The following is a 21260-nucleotide window of genomic DNA, read 5'->3' as shown; positions in this document are numbered from 1 at the left end:
TCACACAAATAGACGCATTCGACAGACCTCGTTTTTGTTGTTGCTGGGGTTGAGGGATTCTACCGATATAGGGCTTTGGCAGAGTAACACAAGCTGTGACAGATCTTGTAATTGAAAAAATATTTATAAATACAATATTATGTGATATCAATATAATTTTTAGTTCATCTGATTTAACATTTCTTATTCTAGAAACAATTATGGAAAAAATATTTGATACCGTTCTTTGGTAAATACCTTAAAATTAATATTCCTGGAATTCATAACTGCTCTTCGGCATTTTGACAAGCCTAAACCGACTATTAAATTTATTATATTTTCTAAAACATCATGTGGAAAATCAGATGAATTTATTTTTGGAATTTTTTTTTTAAATTTTAATTTATGAAGCGTCAATACTCGAATATGTGCAGGATTTTTTTTTTTATATAGGCCTATATATAAAGTTTTTTTTTTCTTTTAAAATGCTGTTTGGTAAATCCAACAAACTACAAATGGTTCTGTTGAGGCCCTTCAAACTTGAATGGACGATTTATTTATTATAATTGTTTTGTTTTTTTCTTAAATAGTAGGCCTACTTAGCCTATGCAGAATTGAAATTTTTACATTAGTTTTAATTGTTTCTAAAATACGAAATGTTAAATCAGATGAACTAAAAAAAACTTCAATTACAAGACCTGTCACAGCTTGTGTTACTCTGCCAAAGCCCTATGAAGTTGATTTAAAAAAAAAAAAAACATTGTTTAAATCACAAAAATTAGGCAAATTTTATCCTATAGCCCCCATTTTAAAATTGCTTACATGAAAAGCTACGGTACTAAAAAAATTAGGCAAATTTTATTCTTTAGCTCCCATTTTAAAAATGCTTACATGGAAAGCTACTAAAATGGCCGAATGGTTAACACATAATAAGGAGTAGGGTCGTCTCATGCGTCAGTGAAACGTCTATACATATTCGTCGAATATCGGTAGAAATACTAGAATCCCTCAACCCCAACAACTAAAAAAACGAGGTCTGTCGAATGCGTCTATTTGAGTGACGTCAGCGCATGGCGGTCGTGACAAAATGAAAATGGACGAAAACGATGTAAATATTGGAAACAAGTGGCGATGATATCGTTTTGTGGGAGTATTTATGCAAATCAAAACGACTAGATTGAAGAAAAAACATATCTGAGTGAATTGACAGAAGTTTGGTTGCCTGACATTACGAATTGTTGAAAAAAAACGAGCCGAAGCGAGAGCAGGTAAGATCGAGTTTCCAACAGGCATTGCATTCCTGTTCTTTTTTATTATATATATTGTCTGGATAGAAGGTCAGATTCCTGTGGTAGGTGATTAAGTGAGAAATGAAATGAAATGAAATGGAGTTTAACGTCCTACTGTTCTGCTCCTAACCTGGGCTAATGAAGAAGGGCGGGGTTAGGTATACTGAGACACTCACGATGTCAATGCACAAGCCTGCTAGTGTGAGACAGGTGACTGTAACGTGGAAAATATTTCAAAACGTTCACTACTCTAGGTCACATGGACAATATTTAAAGGGACAATAACACTCTTGCAGGCTTGACAGCTCCAGAAAATGAAAAAAAAGGCCTTATTCTAAGTACTAGATGTGTTAGTGTCCTACCTGTTGTGTAAATTATCCATTAAATCCTATTTTACTTGTCCAAAGGGTTCAAAAATATTTTTAAATCCGAGTCACATTTGAAAAGCTTTACGTCAGGCTTTTCAAATCATTTAGTTGAATTTTTCCAATTTTTTAAATTAGGTGTGTTAAGATGAAATTTGTATCATCAATTAATTGGAATATTGTAAAATAGTACAATTTGTTGTCCAGAATAAAGATTGGGACATATTATTCAGTTACAACAAGAGTGGTATTGAGCCTTTAAACGTGATCGTAGTCTCAATTGTCTACCTAACGAAAATTAGCGAGTATTGTCACTGGTTGACGGAATCTAGAGTAGTGAAAGTTGATCTTAATTATGTAATTCCAACCCGTTTCTCACCTACGTATTATTATATCTACTGAAAGGTAATCGGTTTCAGACGAGTAATTTGACCCTGAGTCAGAAATCAGATACAGACCAGTTAGGTCCCTATTTGATAATCTCGCTTGCGAACATGGACGTAACAGACTTTAGACATTATACTTAGTCATAGCTTAATGTTATTTTTATACGCCCACATTTTCATCTGGACGCATATTGTCGTCGCCCCTGCCCGTCCGTCCGTCCACAATTGTTTGTGAACACTCTAGAGGTCACACAATTTTTATCCGATTTCAACGAAACTTGAAATATAGGTTTATCACCCTGAGATCTCGGTTCCTTTCGATATTGGCATGTATCGGACTGTAACTTCATGGATTATGGCCCTTGATTGTACGAAAAATCACGTTTTTAGCTTGTGAATACTGTATAGGTCCCAATGTTTATCCGATTTGGTTTAAACTTGACATATATGTTTATAACCCAATTATCTCAGTTCTTTTTGATATTCGCGCATATCGGACCATAACTTCCTAAATTATGACCCCTGATTGTAGGAAAACTCGCGTTTTTAGCTTGTGGACCCTATAGAGGTCATAATTTTTATCCGATTTAAAAAACCGTTTTAGTATATCACTATTACACCCTAAGGATGACCTAGTTCGAATTTCGTGAAAATCGGACCAAAACTGACTGAAAAAATGGCCGCCCATCGTTCTCAAATAGCGTAAAAATATGGTATTTCAAGGTTGTGTACCCTATAGAGGTCACAATTTTTTTATCCGATTTTGTTAACACTTGAAATGTAAGTTTATAACCCAAGGATCTCAGTTCCTTTCAATATTCGCGCGTATCGGACCGTAACTGCCTGAATTATGGTCCAAGATTGTAGGAAAAGTCGCGTTTTTAGCTTGTGGACCCTATAAAGCGGTCATAATTCTTATCCGATTTAAAAAAAAAACCGTTTGAATATATCACCGTTATACCCTAAGGATGGCTAAGTTCGAATTTCGTAAAAATCGAACCAAAACTGGCAAATAAAAAGGGTCAGGCCTCGTAGTCAAATAGCGTAAAAATATGGTATATGAATGTTGTGGACCCTGTAGAGACTTGAAATGCATATTTATAACCCAAAGATCTTTGTTCCTTTGGATATTCGTGCATATTGGATCGTAACTTCCTGAATAATGGCCCTTGATTGAACAAAAAGGTCGCGTTTTTAGGATGTGATCCATCTAGATGTCACAATTTTTATCCGATTTAAAAAAACATTTGAATATATCTCTGTTACACCCTTATGATGGTTGAGTCCGAATTTCATACAAATAGGACCAAAACTGCCGGACAAAATGGCTGCCCCTCGTACGCAAATATTGTATATATATGGTATATCACCCTCTAGAGAGAGGACACAACTCCTAACCTTCAGTGGTGTAGAACATTACACCAATTCAGGTGGAAACTAGTTGCCACTTCCAGTAGTGTAGCCTGCCTGATACATTACATTCGGGTGAGTGTAATGTTACTCAAGGGTGTATTGTAAATTACACTTTCATTTTAATTATTACACCAAAGCGGGTATAATTTGTTTTGTTGAAAATACGGTTGTAGAACATTATATGGTTGGATGTTTATTTCAAGCCAACGACGTTTAAGTTCAGAAAAAGGGGAATTGACTAGAGGCCTATAATATAATTAGTACATGTATGTATAGGGCGTTTAGCCCCACCCAGATTTGCCTCATTTTATAACGACATTAAATTGACAAATGTCAATCAGACTGATTCAAATTCAACCGCTGTTGGACAATTAGACATCAGTATCAATTTACAATGAAGATAAATCATGAGGAAAAATCAATACACATATCCTTACAACTTAACTGAATAATGTGGTTTATTAATTTATGCACCTCATCTGAATTAAGAATAATTAAAATATCGTATTTGGTAATTTTTTGAAACATTTACACGTCTTTAAGTGTGAAAAAGCTAACATAATCTATACTTGAGGCTTTATGAAAAATGTATTAAGATTATTAAACATGATAATATTCTGGTCGACTTATATCCGTTACGAGTAAACATACTAAAATGAGTTATACCTGGCAATAAAACGCTTGTAGAGGGGTAGCTCATCCCAAACACCCTTTAGCGGCTACAATTAGACCTATCCTCGTGTTCAGTACTCATGAATATCGATTACACTTTTGCAACCCAATAAATGGTGTAAAATTAACACCATTGATAGTTACACCCTTTGATGTAAATGCAGTATAACACTGATAGTGGTGTAGCTTATCCAAAACACCCAACAATTACACCTATGCAGGTTGGGTGTAGCTCTCTTAGTTGGTTACCCTTGCAAAAATGTTACAGTTTAAAAACGCTAGCTTTGGTGTAAAATTTACTCTTAATTAACACTGCGTATAGTTTTTAATTACACCCATTTTTAACAGGGTATGTGTGGCCGTAGCATAAATCTACCAAGCTCCTACTACGCTAACAAAGACCTCGCCACATCCATGCCGCCCCCAACGACGACCTGGCTGATTTGTTAGGCTGTAGCGAGATCGTGGTTGGAAGGGGGGGGGGGGGGATACGGAAAACTAACTACGCTGACAAATACCTAGCCACATCTATGCACTCCCGCCCCCCCCCCCCCCCCCAGCGACGACCTGACTGATTTGTTAAGCTGTAGTGGGAAGGGGGATTTACGAAAAATTAGGAGCGTGGTGGGAGCGTAGCATAATTCTACCAAAACTCTTACTACGCTGACAAAGACCTCACCACATTCATGCCGCCCCCAGCGACGACCTGGCTGATTTAAGCTGTAGCGGGATCGTGGTGTCTGTGTGAAACCGGTGTTAATTAGTCGACAAGTCATTTACTAAATAGAGATAAGAATTGTGACGTCACGATTTTACCCGAAACTTAAATTAAGCAAGCAAAATATAACGATAACCGATAATAAACATTATACGCTACGTCTCCACACACTGAGTAAAGTAATTTGATTGGAATTGTCATTATTTTCATTATCTATTTTTGAACTACAATAGCACGAACGGCCAGTTATTTAGTTACATCTTACATAAAGCACTCCTAAGATTAGACGGAAAACGACGTTTTCTCGTCGGTATGCCGTAAAAGAATCCTTGACCGATGGAATTCGATTAAGAGTAAATGAAAACGCCGCTCCGTGATGTATGTGCCCGTTCTCATTACCCCGGTTGGTCAATTCATTTCATGTTGTTATATGCATATAAATTAAACAGAAATGTATATCGATATTTTGCTACGTATACAATATTGTCTGTCAAATAATGCGCGCGCTGTATCATAAAGTCTGTCATTGAGTCGACTGGCGTGGTTTCGAATCCCCGGTTGTACGTGACAAGGAGTAGGGTCGCCTGTCCAACCTCGTGGGTTTTCTCCGGGTCCTCCGGTTTCCTCCCACTGCTAAAGACCCCTACGCGCAATTGAATTAAGTAAATAAAATTAAACCATATGATATTCCCGAAATGACCTAGCTTGTGTCGAGTGGACGTTAAACCCCATTTCTCTCTCTCTCTCTCTCTGTCAAATAATGACACGGTATTGTATGTCATTTATTTTAAACATGTTTATCGCTAACGCCTTTCACGTGACTATACACTATGACGTTTAGAAAAGTCTCCTAGTATTAACATTGCTGCATACATATAGAGTACGGCCTTGACAGTTGGAATTCGATATAAGAGTAGGCCGTAGTGCCGCTGTCCGGGCAAAATTTCCCTCATAGCACACTGTATGGCGTATGCCCGTCTTCATTAGCCCAGTTCGGAGCAAAACAGTAGGACGTTAAACCCCATTTCATTTCATTTCATTTATAGACTACGATGTGTCGTTTACAATGGCTGAACTCAGTGCTCGAAAGATGGATAAGTATATTTTCTAATTGGTAAACCACCACAAACATCAATAGTAAAGAAAGGTTAAATCTTTACAAGATAGCAAAATCTTTGCCGAGAAAGGAAATGTTTTAAAACCACCCATTAAAGATATATGAAACCCAAAGAGCATTACAGCTTTATTTAACGAATTTGTTTTATGGAGAGATCTGCCAATATTGTTAAAAGATATGTCAAAGTTTCAGCTGCCTTTGTTCGAAGAATTCATTGAATATTGCAAAGGGAAGGATGGCACTGTGTGGCTTGGATTGTCATGGAAACATGTTTTGCTGTTTTCATTTTGCTGACAAAAATTGCTTTCCTTATTGTGAAATCATTAATTGCCCATCTCTAAATCCACCTGAGCAATTATTCTGTGTTTTAAATTACAGTTTCTCGACAACTGAAGTCTATAATACAACCGTCGGTTTGAACAGTTACTTTAAGCGACATTTGTTGTTCATTGCGCTGCGGCCATCGTTACATTATATTATATCAATATTGCCTGAAGATGTTCAGTACGAACAGAAAGCGCTAGCACACACACCCAATTAACTTCCTGCCCGCAGTAAGAATACTTACAATATATCAACGATAGACGAAGTGGTTAACGTTTTGTAATAATTAACTTTAAGTACATATTAGGCAATATTTTTTTTTAGAATTTGTATCATGCAGTACTTGTATATTTGAAGTTTTCCTCGTTACAAGAGAAATATACATTTGAAAATAAAAATAATATTTATTAGTCGAATAGGTGACTTCGCTATACTCGAAGGCACTAACAATAAGGGGCAATTTTTCTCGGATGTTAGGTTGACCCACGATAAAAAGATCTCTAAATATAACAAAAGTTATGTCACCATATTCATATATTTTGTAGCCTTTCATAAATGAAAAATGCAGGTACAGGTAGCGGGGTATATGTCTGTCACGGCAATTATGGTATACCACGGGTTAAGATACGCTTCCTGGACTCGACATTTGACTTAAAAGCTAATTCCAGAGGCCTTGGATAGCTTCTTGTTATATCAGTTATTTTGTTGTACCATACATCAGCAGTATTATAAGTTTGTCAAATGTTGATGTCTTTACAAGAGGACTTTTATGGTTCTGGGTGGTGTATATTTATATACAAACACAAATTTATATGGAAAACAATCACTGAGTGTATTTCACACTACGTATCAACAAAATGAACTGAATGATTGTTTTCCATATAAATTTGTATATTTATATTATATGTCATAGTTTATCTCGGTTGCAGGTAGAGAATTTCAAACCACTCTCTCCGAATGCCGAACGTTGACCCATTCCAATTCCACCGGATTACTCTCCAGAGAACTTTTTCCAGTTATTGAAGGATTACTAACTGCTACTCTGTCGCCAGCTACACAGCTAGTTTATAATCGCGCTTGGTCTGAATTTTCAGTTTTCGCATCGACCAATAATTTAAACTCCCTTAACACACAATTATTAACATCCTACATTGTCTTGTTTATTCTCTTTTTGTTCAAAAAAGGTTTTTCTCCAACAACTATTCGAACATATTTATCTGCTATTTCTTACGTTCAAAAAATCAATTTTGATCGAGATCCAACGTCTCATTTTCTTATAAAAAAAAGATGCTTGCTGGGGCTTTTCGTCTGTCATCATCGTTTGACAGTAGATTACCAATTACTGTCGATATTTTGAATAAACTAATTCAGAGTGTTAAGGTCATTTGTATTTCTGAATACGAAATAATTTTATATACCGCAATGTTTCTTTTTTCTTTCAATGCTTTTACACGAGTAGGTGAAATTTGTTTGGCTGGTACCTATTGTAATATTCTCCAGCTAAACGACATTCATATTGAAAGAGGCAAATCGTCAATGACTGTTAATGTATGCTTTAGAAATTTTAAACATAATCTACATCACACTAAACATAGATTGTCCTTTGGTCATGGACTCACTTTCGTATCGGCTGCTCTACGTTTGAAAGCCAGAGGAAATATCCCAGGTCCACTCTTTATCATTAATGCAAATCCAATACCAAGACGTTATTTTGATAAGAAACTGTTTTCTTGTTTAAGATTTTGTAAACTTAACCCAAAGGTTTATAAAGGCCACAGTTTTAGGATTGGGGCTGCAATACATGCCTCAGAAATAGGTATATTCAGACGCCAAAATCCGTGCTTTAGGTCGTTGGCACACTAATGCCTTTAAAAAGTATTACGAACATTTAATGAAATGAAATGGGGTTAAACGTCATACTGTTCTGCTCCTAAACTGGGCTAATGAAGACGGGCATACGCCATACAGTGTGCTATGAGGGAAATTTTGCCCGGGCAGCGGCACTATCGCCTACTCTTATATCGAATTCCAACTGCCAAGGGATCTTTTACGTGCATTCCAATGTATACACGGGACCTCGGTTTTTCGTCTCATCCGAAGGACTAGACAGCTGTCCTTGTCAGGCCCTCCGTCCTGCATCACTGACAAAGAACATACAACGATAAGGACTGATGGATGTTATGCGCGAGGCAGGATTACGATTCGCTTGCTTCTTTGAATATGTAGTCAAAAATCAGAATTACCTTGTATGTGTTGATTTTATCATTACAGTATGTCTGCTTGGGCCGACATAATTTTTATTTAAAAGTGATGATAGATTTTAAAGGATTGCAGCTTGTTTTAAAGGGATTTGATACATATTCTATAGGTTGTTTAAAGGGATTTGATACATATTCTATATTTGCAACTAGGTTTGATGTATATATGTTTATGTTGTATTGTTATGCGTAATTATACCATTGGAATATGTCTGCCTGGGCTGTACATAATTCACATTAAGGCTTTTCACTTGATTATTAATATGTTTTAGTCTACGGTATTGATTTCAACACTCCCTTTTATCGTTAGTTGGCCAATTTATGGATTGCTGTCACTTTTAATAATTTTAAGATAAATGTGTGACTCCTTGCCTTATTTAAAGTGAATCATGTTCTATAAAGAAATCATGTTTTAGCTTTTCGCCTCTAGTGGGGAAGCTTATGGATGTCCATAATTTTTATAATCCATAATCTTTATGGCGGAATCTTTCAGATCCCCACCTTGGCAGAAAGCTAAATTGTATTGTATCCTCTACGGTTTTCAATTTAAATTAGTACATGCTTATTTTTCATATGCTTTTAATTTCATATTGCATTTTATTAAACGTCACCTTTGGTGGCCTTTTCAATTTCAATATTGTGTTTGTTATGATATTGAAATAGAGCATAAATTTATATTATATGTTCAATTACTAAATGCCGTATAAGGATTTCATCAGATGTGTATATTTATGTTGTAATTGACAATGGTAACTTGGATCTAAGTAGTAAAAACATTTGTAGCTGTTCCGTTCTTGATTTTAATCGAAGCCAGTGGAATTTCTGTAAAAATTGTGTAATATGATCAAATTTAAGATAACCTGATGTTGATGCAGGCAGCTGGGTTTTTGATTGATTTTAGTGTTTAGTTGATATATTAGTAATAATTTTGTAAGCGATATGCGATATGATGATGGAAAGTACATATGTGGTTGCTGATGATACGATGAGGTGTATATTTGTTGCTTGATGATGTTCCGCATTGAGCTTCTGATCAAGCCAAACGCCAAGATTCTTGAGAATGAAAAATATACTAATGTCCAAAAGAAAGTATACACTGTGCATTTCATGCTGCATCAATCAAAGTCGTTTTCCATCGTATGCGGCATTTGGGTACAATGTCAATCTGTTTCGCTTTTTTTATTTTACTTAAAAATATTGAGTTTGGATGCAAGAGACAAACCCAGTAAAGTTTTGTTGAATGTTTTTAATCGAAATAAAACTTAGTCATATTTTTAAGGTGTATACTTTCTTTTGGACATTAGTATAGCTTTATTTTAGTTTATCCGAAAGTAAGAGGAGGTTAGTAGTTTTGAGTGTGGACCAATGAAGACGAACTGTTTTGTCATCATTCCGTTTGAGTAAGTTAGTATTCATCCACTCATAACCTTTACACAGCATGCTTCGAAGCCTCTAACGGAATCTGAAGATTCTTTGACAGTGAATACGGTGTAGGGTTGACAATCAGTTGAGTACTGGGTCCGTATTAAAAGGTTTTCTTAACGTTGAGTAAAAATACTTTATTTTTCCACTTGACTCACTGTGTTAACTTAAATCGGTATTCAAAGGCTACATGTTACATCCCCTTGGCTATGTGAAAAACTTAACCCCACTTGAATTATGGAATACCCACAAACGCCAAAAAGCATGAATTTCTAACTTACGGAATACCCACCACTGCCAAAAATCACGAATTTCTAACTTTGCACGCAAGTTATGTCCCCTTAAGAGCGCCACCATACCCATACTAAACTTACCCTGTCTTTACAATTAGCTCCACTTGAGAACAGACACTAAGCTAATGGATGGACATTTTAATTCCTAAATCGATGGTTTTAATCGAAAACTCTTAAGTATGCTTCGATAAATTTGAGAAATATTTATTCCGCTTCAATTTAATATCATTTAGTCCCTGTATGTATGGCAGATACCACAACATTACAAAATACATGTAGCATACTAGTTTTTGGATAGGCGGCCATTTCTGGCAGAGATCTATTCTCGAAGAAGATAGTTGTCTGCGTGCAGAATGCACTTTACTCTATTAAAATCTTAGTCGTCATTACTAGGAAAATATCGAATTATTACATTGTAACGCATGAAAATAGTATGACTATAACTATAATAGTCCGCATCCTTTGCAGAAACAGTTGTGTTCGTCGATTTTTAAATAAAATTCAATTTCAATAAATTTGAATTGCAGTTATCGTATAGTGGTAGTATAATGAGGAATATTGTAAACTTTATTATTTTAAAAATGTATAACGAATATAAAACAAGATTTTAGCAATACCCAGGGCCCTTTGGCTTTAAAGTTAGACTGAACACATCATTCAGTATTTGAGAAATTTATAGAAATTCTGTCAGTGCCTACACTTTAGAATCCGAAACGTGTTGATAGTACTAAAGAAGCATGTGACATTATTTTCTACCTAAATAAATACTATTGATTAAAACGCTATTAGTAATACAAGAAACTAATTGCAAAACATTGATGGCATCCTGAGGTCAGCAGTCATCATCATATATTTGTAAATTTATATACAAACGAAGACAAGAACATGTTGCAAACAATACTACTACCAATTCGCAGCTAACTTCAAATATGCATATTGGAATCAAGTCTTAAAAATAAATCTTGCCTTGTTTCTTATGGTAGTATAATTGTTTATCGAAATGTATACAATGGCATGTCATCACAATATCAAATTTTATAAATGAATTTAACGCATTAAACATATATGACAGTGGTGGAAAACATGAATAAACAAAACGAAAAGAATAAACATGATCGGTAAAAATATATCCTTGACTATTATGGCACTACAACACCAAAGCTGACGATGGAAGAAAAAGTTTTGAGGCCAGCTACGATCGGCGACATTGTCTTTGTTTCCCTAACTTTTAAAATCGCGTTTACGGGCCTGCTACAACATTGTGTACTCCGATTAAAAGAAGTCATTATAATCTCACTTAACTTTAAGTTACCTCCCATAGGTCACTTTAAGTTAAGTGGATTTTTCTCATTTAATAGGCCTTTGAATACCACTAAAAGACTAACCTCTTAAAAGTTAAGGCAGCGTAACTTAAGGGAAAATCTTATATTTAACACTGCCTTTGAATACCACTTATCCCCCAGGTGTCGACGCAGTGATCTCGTGTATAGGATTTGACCGAGTACCGACGCTGGGGGAAGTCCGCTTTTTTTAAGAAAAAAAAACTTTAAGACTTTGGTTGGTTAACTGTGACAGTGTGTTCCCATCAAGGTTCTGTTTCGTTTATACGAAATGCCTGCTGTGAATACCAAGTCAAGATGTTGTGATCGATGGTATCGAATACAGAGGACAGGTCGAACAGAATAAAACTTGACATTACCACCATCCGCTGCAAGACGGTTGTCTGCAGTGCCCCTCAGCAAAGCAGCTTTCTTCAAGGACTTTAGACGTGGAGCGCAGGTCTCAAACATGTCGTTTTTCAGAGATGGGGATACCTTTGCTTAGAAACATGTCCTGTAGACACAGATGTGTTGATGATTTGGTAATTACTGAAAAAAATTCATTTAGGTATTCAAGAAGCAGGTATGTTAGAATAGGGCCAAGTTCACAGTTCTTAGGAGGCATTGCCTTGATATATTCACAAAGCGCGACCCCATGAAATTTAGTACAGAGTTGTTCTTGAAGTTCAGCTGGATTGATCAGAAGTTTCTCGTGAATCAGATTAATCTTTTCAGTGAAACAGCAAAATTGTTCGAAAACACTTTTTCAGAAACAATTTCATATATGGAAAGTACTTTTCATTATTTTTTGTTTCAAATTGTTGGGATGTTTTGGAGCAGTTACTTTGAGTTGGTTTCGGCTTCTGGTTGTAAAGACAAATTTTAGTTTGAAGGATTAAACATATCCAGTTTAGATTTCATCCACACAGTCTCTAGTCGATGGATCATGTTTTTATCAGTCTTAATTTCGTTAGTATACCATGGAGCGATTAGCATGGATTCAGGTGCGGATCCACAGGGGGGGGGGGGGGTATCACCTACAAATATATATTAACTGGACTTTGTTTCCTGTCAATCTACATTGAAGGGGTCTAAGTGTTTAAGATGCATATGGATATTTAAAACCCATCTATTGCATTATAGCAAGACAAAATTAATCACTATTTATAATTCAAAACAGGACAATTTTGACACATATTTTATTTATGGCTAAGTGAAAGGCTGTAAGTTGTTCAAAATAATGCGCCGTAACACTTCTTCTACATAGAAAAATAGGTCATACATAATACGCGAAAATTACAATAACCTTTATAGGTCGCAAGTATGGCCTTATCAATTCTGTTAGAAACAGCGCTTGATATGACTTAATTAACTTTGCTGACAATATTTGCAGATAAACGAAAGTTGTTTTAACTACATTAGGCTGGGTAATGTTTTTTCTTTACTAGTCCCAATAGTATAAAAATAACTTATTTTTAAGATGTTGCACGCATTAATAAAAGAAATTAAGTTTAAAAGATTTGTAGCTGCATGGGTTTTGGTTTATCAATTTACAGCAACTTTGATAATAGAAACTGCCGGATAATGGTGGGCGATGCTGTTATCCATTTATATGGACATTGACGTTTTTAATGCAACTGACAAGTAGTTCAAAGGACAGTGCTTCGTAAAAGCAATCTTATTTATTAAACATGATCATTATAGTTCTATTAGGCTTGATGGAAAGGTTGTGCCAAAGTCATCGTGAAACTACATATATTTCAAATTTGCAATTGTACACATCATCTTCACATGCTATTGTCACGGGAATAAATTAACATTTGTGTGCACTGACTACTTAAAGTAAAGCTATTAGGGTACAATGTCCCGCCGGTTCCTACAGACAGTATGTAGCTTCTGTGATCATACTTTCAAGTGGACTTCCCAATTATTGTTATGTTATGTTATATATTATATATGTTATGTTATGTTATATATTGTCTGGTTATAGTTTATATTGCATTATTGCTTGATAATGAAACGTTGGTGGTTTAAGTATGTCAGGATTACTCCAGTCTTTGGTCACTGTTTTGGAAATGGTTTTGATTTACGATATCCATAGTATACTTTTAACAAAATGCTGCCAACGTATTATTAAACAAAGCAACAGGCATTGTTCGTCAAACATATATGGCTTTGACTAACGTAATTGACTAAAGGGAGATAAATAACTTTTTACTAAAAGGAAGCAGACCACCATTAATTTCCCCATTGGTTTCTTTACTTCAAAGTTTCGCTGGGCTGAACGCTTTACACTACAGGTTGAGCGACTAATGTTCATGTCTTTGCTCCAGGTTTTGTATATGGTTGATCAATGAATTTTGAGATACACAAGATACCAAAAACATGTAAATGTCCGCCGTACATATCACCGGAACCAATCTCTTAACTCTGTTATCTTTGCACCTCTAAATCATGAATAGTTTCCAAAACTTGGCAGAAAATGTTCCTTCAAATACTCATCTTCCTTACTAAACCAGAAAATCAGCTAAAATGGCTATGTAAGGGGAGAGTGAGAAAGAGAGACAATTTTTATAAATAAATAAATAAATAGGCGAACTACCGATAGTGAAATTGATTTAGTTATACATGTAGTTTATTAAACGGATACCAAAGCACATACATGACATATTTCGGACGTGATATTATCAAAATGACTGATAACGTTTTGGTCATCTATGTAGTACTATGCAGTGCTATGCGTCGCTGGGAAAACTCCCCACAACCGACGTGTAACGCACACTCCCTTCTGCCACATATTTTAATAGTCTTGGGATCGTCTAGTATTGTCTCTGGTTATATTTGTTTCTTATTCTCTTCTTAGGACCCATGTTGTGTATATATTTTTATCTCAGTCGTTAAGACGTTTACCTACTAGGAATAGCAATACATCGGTTCGTTTCTATATGTTATGTCAAGCATTGGATACATAGATTACACGCTTAGGTCGCATTGCAATACTTAAAATTAAAGGAGCTAAATCGCTAATATTTGGTACCTAGAAATTGACACAAATGGGTCGCAACGAATATAATAATGTAATATGAATGTATATAAACTGATTTACATTCGGCGTTTTCGTTTTTACTCTTATTTCAAATCAGATATGTTCGGCAAAATACGCCAGAAGTCTCACCCAATGGCAAACTCTAGCGTCTGGTTATTCCAGTCTACACCGACATTATTTATTACGCATGCTCTCCAGATAAGAATATGACGTCACCGTTTGACATAACGTCCCTTGTTACAAATAGCACTGTACCAATGGTAAAATATTGGATATCAGAAGCCCATCTTTTCCCGGTAAGATCACAACACTCAATGTTGATTTAAATTGACAAATAATTCATGTTTTCAATGTCGAAGACTTTGGATGCTATTGAGTTAGAGACTTACCTACTTTAAGATGTCGTTCTCAACCACTTACTCATTCATTTGAGAGCATCAGATATGACTTCTCTATAATTTGAAACCAATAATTAGTCAAAGCCATATAGTTAATATAATGCTATTAATTTAAAGAGCAAAAATTCAATAATAGTCTTACATCAAGGATTTATAGAAATTTACACTTTTGCACATAAAAGAAATATTATCTAGATCCGTCCGGTATTGTTAAGGAAACAAAATCGGTTTCAGTTTGTATTTAGGAAGTATTGTTTTGTATTTAGGAAGTATTGTTTCGTATCATCAAACTAAATCCAGAATAATATAATTGAATCTTGAAAATTACCTTCTATCTAATTAGCTCTTTTTGTTGTTTCACTTTTCGATATGGGTAACATAATGATATAAGTTTAAACGGATGAGGTTATATTGTCGTATATAGGTTTATTTGTAGTTTGGACTGACAATCTGTCTTGGTTACAAATTTAATTTTACGTCTATACACAAAGCCAGTTCTGAGATATAACCGATTTTGTGTCCCACTGTCGACATATATAAGTAATATTAGCAAACAAGCCGACCACCGCTTAATATTTAGAAACTAAAAGGTAATCTCCCATCACTAAAATAAAAAAAACGCAACATATCATTCAAACTCACTGCTTTGTTTTATCTTAAAAGAGGTTTAGCCTATTTAATTGAAAAGACGAAAAGTAAGTGCAGGATGAATAGTAAAGATGCGTTATGTAAGATTTGGTTATTGGTTAAGATCTGGTCGTTCTTTCTGTAAAAGTTCAAAAATACATAATGAATGTATGAATATTATCGTAGCAAATGTATTTGATAATCGAGACTGTCTCGATTATCCATTGCATCGTTAAATTTGAAAATCTAGCGGTTGTTCTGATCCATTTTTATCTCGGCCATCTGGTGTTCTAGAGAGTTGAGTATGGGCTTGGCATGTAAACAAATAATAATAGTTTAGTTTAGATAACATTTGAAGCCAAAGTAAAGACCTATAATAGGCAGATTCAGCTCTTACATAATACATCTTTAAGGAACCTTAATAAATATCAAAGGGTGTGTAGTTCGTTTAATTTTAAATCACTTCCTTTAAGTAAGGCATTGTTTCATAATAACTCGTATTAAACGGAACGCCATATGTAGAATTATATTCGTTTTCGATCATTTTTCTGTGCCATTCTTCAATGCAGTCGAAAGTTAGCGATTGATAATCCCAATAAAATTTGTTGGCAAATAGTTCCATTCGTGAAGTGAGACGAGGTAAATCACCTATTCCAAAAATACAGATACCACGCTTTCGCTTTCCACTACATGGAAAATTGAAATATCTGTTAGTACACTGTTTGCCCCAATTTTTGTAGCGGGCGATATATGGTTTGGTTTCCCAGCTTGTGGTGATGTTGATGCCTATAAAACAAATAGATATAAATTACCTACTAGTGCACTATAGCCCTGTTCGCATGCACAGCATTTATTCGTGGATGTATGCAAAATGGCTTGTATGAAAAGTGTAATACTAAGTTTACTATGCGTTCGCGCGAGTTTTAACTAAGTAAATATCAGGAGATACTTTAAAATGTTATCACAAATATGACCATTCGGTTTTGCTATTTCATAATGGATAGTCTAATATCTTACCGCCCAAGGATAAGACAATTCCTTAACAGCCAAGTCCTTAGCTAATGGCTGTACAGACGAATGTTGACATCGCCGTTTGTTGGTTAACATTAACAGGAGAAAATAAAACAGTAGCAAACATTTTTGTTGTCGGGAAAACCACAGTGTTCGATAGCATCCATGAAGTATGTGATCTCTTTATTGACCATCTTATGGACATTTATGTAAATCAGTTTATTATGTGTTCGCATGACAAATTGCTGAAACCATGATAAAGTGTATCCAGACTAAACGTTAAGCTGTTCATTGCAGGTAATTAACCACCAGAATATACATGATGGACAAGTAAAAATTAGAACTAAGGGAAAAAATCACAACGAAACGAAGAAAAACTATGTGCTGATAATACGAGAAGGCGTCTATTTTAAATACCATTTAAAGACATGTCTTCTATTCACTTAATACATTTAGGAGATAAACACTAACAGCTCAAATATTTAGGGATTTTCTTCGGAACTATTTAGGAAACATTTTTACACCCATTTTAAAAAGTCGTTATTTGGCGACGTGCTTGCGTTCATTTTCAAAATATTCTCAATAGAATTAGCCCGTCCTTGCTTTTCTGCAAATTTAAAGTCTCGAGTTGCTGGTAAATGAATTATGAAAGAAAGTGTTATTTAGATATCGACAAAAAAACATTTTTAACGTTTGAAGATTTTTAAATGAACAGGAAATTAGTCTTATTGCTGGGGGTTGATACGATAGAGTTAGTCGTGATTGGCGAAAAAGATGACTTTGCTTCGGGTGCTCCATGTAAAGTTTCCAACCTTTATTACTTTATCTGCAGCCTGTTATCACAATTTTGTAGCTAGTTCTTGTTCACACAATTGCAGTTCGTACTTACATCCTTAAAAATACCTTACAAAACTATGACAGCTAACATTCTAGCGGTTGGTATGTATAGTGTTCTGACGTGTTGTCAACAAAATGTCAATTTTGGAACAATGATTAGGCCTATATTTCAGCTACTATTTTCAACTCCCTCATTATATTTACAATCGACTTCTTGTAACTAATTACTTATGCTAGTCTGACTTTGATCAAAGCGTGATTTTAAAACAAATCCACCTGATTAAGTAACCAACGGCTGCCAGGCAGGATACGCCCACATTTTGCGAGATATGGATAGAGAACAAGCTAAAAACAATAATCCAGAAAGTTATAGCATGAAATGTGCAAATATCAAAAGGGACAGAGATCTTTGGGATATAAAGATATGTTTTAAGTTTCATCAAAATCGGATAAAGATTGTGACTTCTAGAGGGTCCACAACCTCTGTATTACACACTTCTACACAATATGCGTACAAAGAGCGGCCATTTTGTCGGGCAGTTTTATTTCGATTTTCCCGAAATACGAATTCAACCTTCATTATGGTGGAATGGTAATGTATTTAAACATTTTTTAAAATCGGAAAAAATTGTGACATCTAGAGAATCCGCAAGCTAAAAATGCGATTTTTCGAACAATCCATTCCGGGGCCATAATCCAGGCAGTTAAGTTCGGGTATCCACGATTATCAAACGGAACCAATATCTTAGTGTGTAATGGTGATATATTCACACGTTTTTTTTTTTTAATCGGATAAAAATTGTGACCTCTACAGGGACCACAAGCTAGAGAATCCGCAAGCTAAAAATGCGATTTTTCGAACAATCCATTCAGGGGCCATAATCGAGGCAGTTAAATTCGGGTATCCACGATTATCAAACGGAACCAATATCTTAGTGTGTAATGGTGATATATTCACACGTTTTTTTTTTAATCGGATAAAAATTGTGATCTCTACAGGGACCACAAGCTAAAGCATGATTATTTGTTCAATCAAGAGCCATAATTCAGGAAGTTACGATCCCATATGCGCGAATATCAAAAGGAACAAATATCTTTGGGTTACAAATATGTATTTCAAGTTTCATTGAAATCGGATCCAAATTGTTGCCTCTAGGGGGTCCACAGCTTTGATATACCAGATATTTACACTTATTGCTTACGAGGGACGGCCATTTTGTCCGACAGTTTTGGTCTGATTTTCATGAAATTCGAACTCAACCACCCTTAGGGTGTAAAGGTCTTTTTATAAAATCGGATAATACTTGTGATCTCTAGATGGACCACAAGCTAAAAACGCGATTTTTCGTACAGTCAGGGGCCCATAATTCAGGAAGTTATGATTCGATATGTACGAAAATAGAAAGGAACCCAGATATTTGGTTTATAAACATGCATTTCAAGTTTCATCATCCTTAGGGTGTAACGGTGATATATTCACACGGTTTTTTAAATGGGGCCACAAGCTAAAAACGCGATTTTTTCGTACTATCAGGGGCCATAATTCAGGAAGTTATGGTCCGATATGCGCGAATATCGAAAGGAACCGAGATCTGTGGGTTATAAACAAAACATGCATTTCAAGTTTCATCAAAATCAGATGAACATTGTGACCTCCAGAGGGTCCACAATCCTGATACACAATATTTTGACACTATTTGCGAACGAGGTGCAGTCATTTTGTCCGTCAGTTTCGGTCCGATATTTACAAAATTCGAACTTAACCATCCTTAGGGATTGTAACGGTGTTTTAACTCGGATAAAATGTGTGACCTCTATGGGGTACACAAGCTAAAAACGCAATTTTTCGTACAATCAGTGGCCATAATTCAGGAAGTTATGGTCCGATATGCGCGAATATCGAACGGCACCGCGATCTGTGGGTTATAAACATACATTTCAAGGTTAAACCAAATCGGGTAAAAATTGTGAACTCTACAGTGTCCACAAGCTAAAAACGCGATTTTTCGTACAATCAAAGGCCATAATCCGTGAAGTTACAGTCCGATACATGCCATTATCGAAAGGAACCAGGAACTTAGGGTGATAAACCTATATTTCAAGTTTCAATGAAATTGGATAAAAATTGTGACCTGTAGAGTGTTCACAAACAATTGTGGACAGGGGCGACGACAATATACGTCCACATGAAAATGTGGGCGTATAAAAATTGGAGAGTGAAGCTAGCCTACCAAAAAAGAAAACAAAATTGTCCATACTGTCACTGCCTACTTACGAATATATTTGGATACCTGAAAACGGTTTTAATTAATTTATGACTGATTTTCTACTGTTTTGTGTATTTCAGAAACGTTAAAGATGATGTATGAAAATGGTGCAGAATTTCTTGAAGATATTTGCCAATAAAGGTTTGAGTTGAGGAAGATCATTGAGTACAAAAATGAAAAAAGTAATTCGCCTTGATAATTTAGAAGGGGTTTATTGTCCATTCGAATACACTTTACGACCCATCAGAATCAAGGAAATTTCTAATTTGTGCTACAATAAATATTCGCTTATATGTCTTTCTTTTTTTTTGTATGAAATTAATAATCGTCATATTCGTCATTGATGTTTTATCTCTTTTTTGGGTTTAAATTCAGACATTTTTTACTTTAAAGTATTCATTGATCTCTAGTTTGTATTTATGTTTCTTCATTAATCTAATTCCTTAAAATACTACAACTACTAAGCAATGTAACCACAACTTTCAACTTTGTCCGTTCTTTTCTTTCCGTTTGCTGCCGTAATGGCTCAGGCCTATAAATACATTTATTTGGTTCTATACTATTAATGCCTATATCCAATAGACCCACTTGCCTAATAAAAGCAAATCCCCGGTCTACGACTTGTCAAAGGGCCACGTTGGCTCAGTGAGTATGGTACTGGTTCGCTAACCAGGAGGTCTCGCGTTCTCTCCCAGTGTTGGCCGAGAAAGTTCCTCGGGACTTTCCGGTGTGGTTTGCTCTTGTCAGTGCCTAGGCCTGGCAAAAATAAAATGTAAAACGAGGCAAACAATGACATATACATCATTGGCGGCAAAGGCCTGTTTTTAAGGATGGGGTAACTCTGAAGAGTTCAGCCGTTCTCATACTATTCTAGGCTAGAAATAGCAGAAGGTCACAGAGATTATATTATCTGGTTATCTAATTTTGATAGAAAAACTGTAAATAATAAATAAATAGATAAATAAATAAATAAAACATAAGGGACTTTTAAAGAAAAAGTATGTCCGTTTTCTTTCAAACGTATTTCTAATGATTTTTATAAATTCAGTCTTTATTATTATAAATATTTTTAGTTTATGTTTGTAGAAAAAAAACCTGACAGAAATTGAAAACTTAACCACAAAATTAACGTGTGTGTTGTTTTGGTTTTTTTTTACTTATCATTTTATCAGCTTAGATTTATTAAAAGAAACTTTGGCTATCCCCACTGATCGGCAATGTTCCTTTTACATTTTTTAATTTGACTACGCAGTTTAGTCGGACATGTTTACATTACAAAGTATGCAACAATTCTGACATATTTAAGTTAGGAGAAAACTGTCTTAAATTATCTTGAAATCTAATTAATGAATAGAAGGCATTTAAAATAGACGCCTTCTCGAATTATCAGCACACAGCATTTCTTCGTTTCGTTGTGAATTTTCCGGTAGTTCTAATTTTTTATAGCAGAAATAAAGGAGTCCCGATCATTATCCCTATTTTTGGCGTTTTGGGAGAATCACAGACACCGTTCAGACTA

The 21260-nt window shown here is 35.2% G+C and overlaps 1 long non-coding RNA gene across 1 annotated transcript; it reads left to right on the top strand.

The window, feature by feature from the left end:
- Positions 1-1050: 1050 nt before the first annotated feature.
- LOC130013003 (uncharacterized) lies at positions 1051-20034 on the top strand. The gene is made up of 2 exons (XR_008788276.1): positions 1051-1247; positions 19822-20034. It is a non-coding gene; the product is annotated as an uncharacterized LOC130013003 (long non-coding RNA).
- Positions 20035-21260: the final 1226 nt, after the last annotated feature.

The sequence above is a fragment of the Patella vulgata genome, chromosome 5 (assembly GCF_932274485.2).
Source record: "Patella vulgata chromosome 5, xgPatVulg1.2, whole genome shotgun sequence".
NCBI lineage: Eukaryota > Metazoa > Mollusca > Gastropoda > Patellidae > Patella > Patella vulgata.
This window is presented reverse-complemented; position numbering and strand designations above follow the sequence as displayed.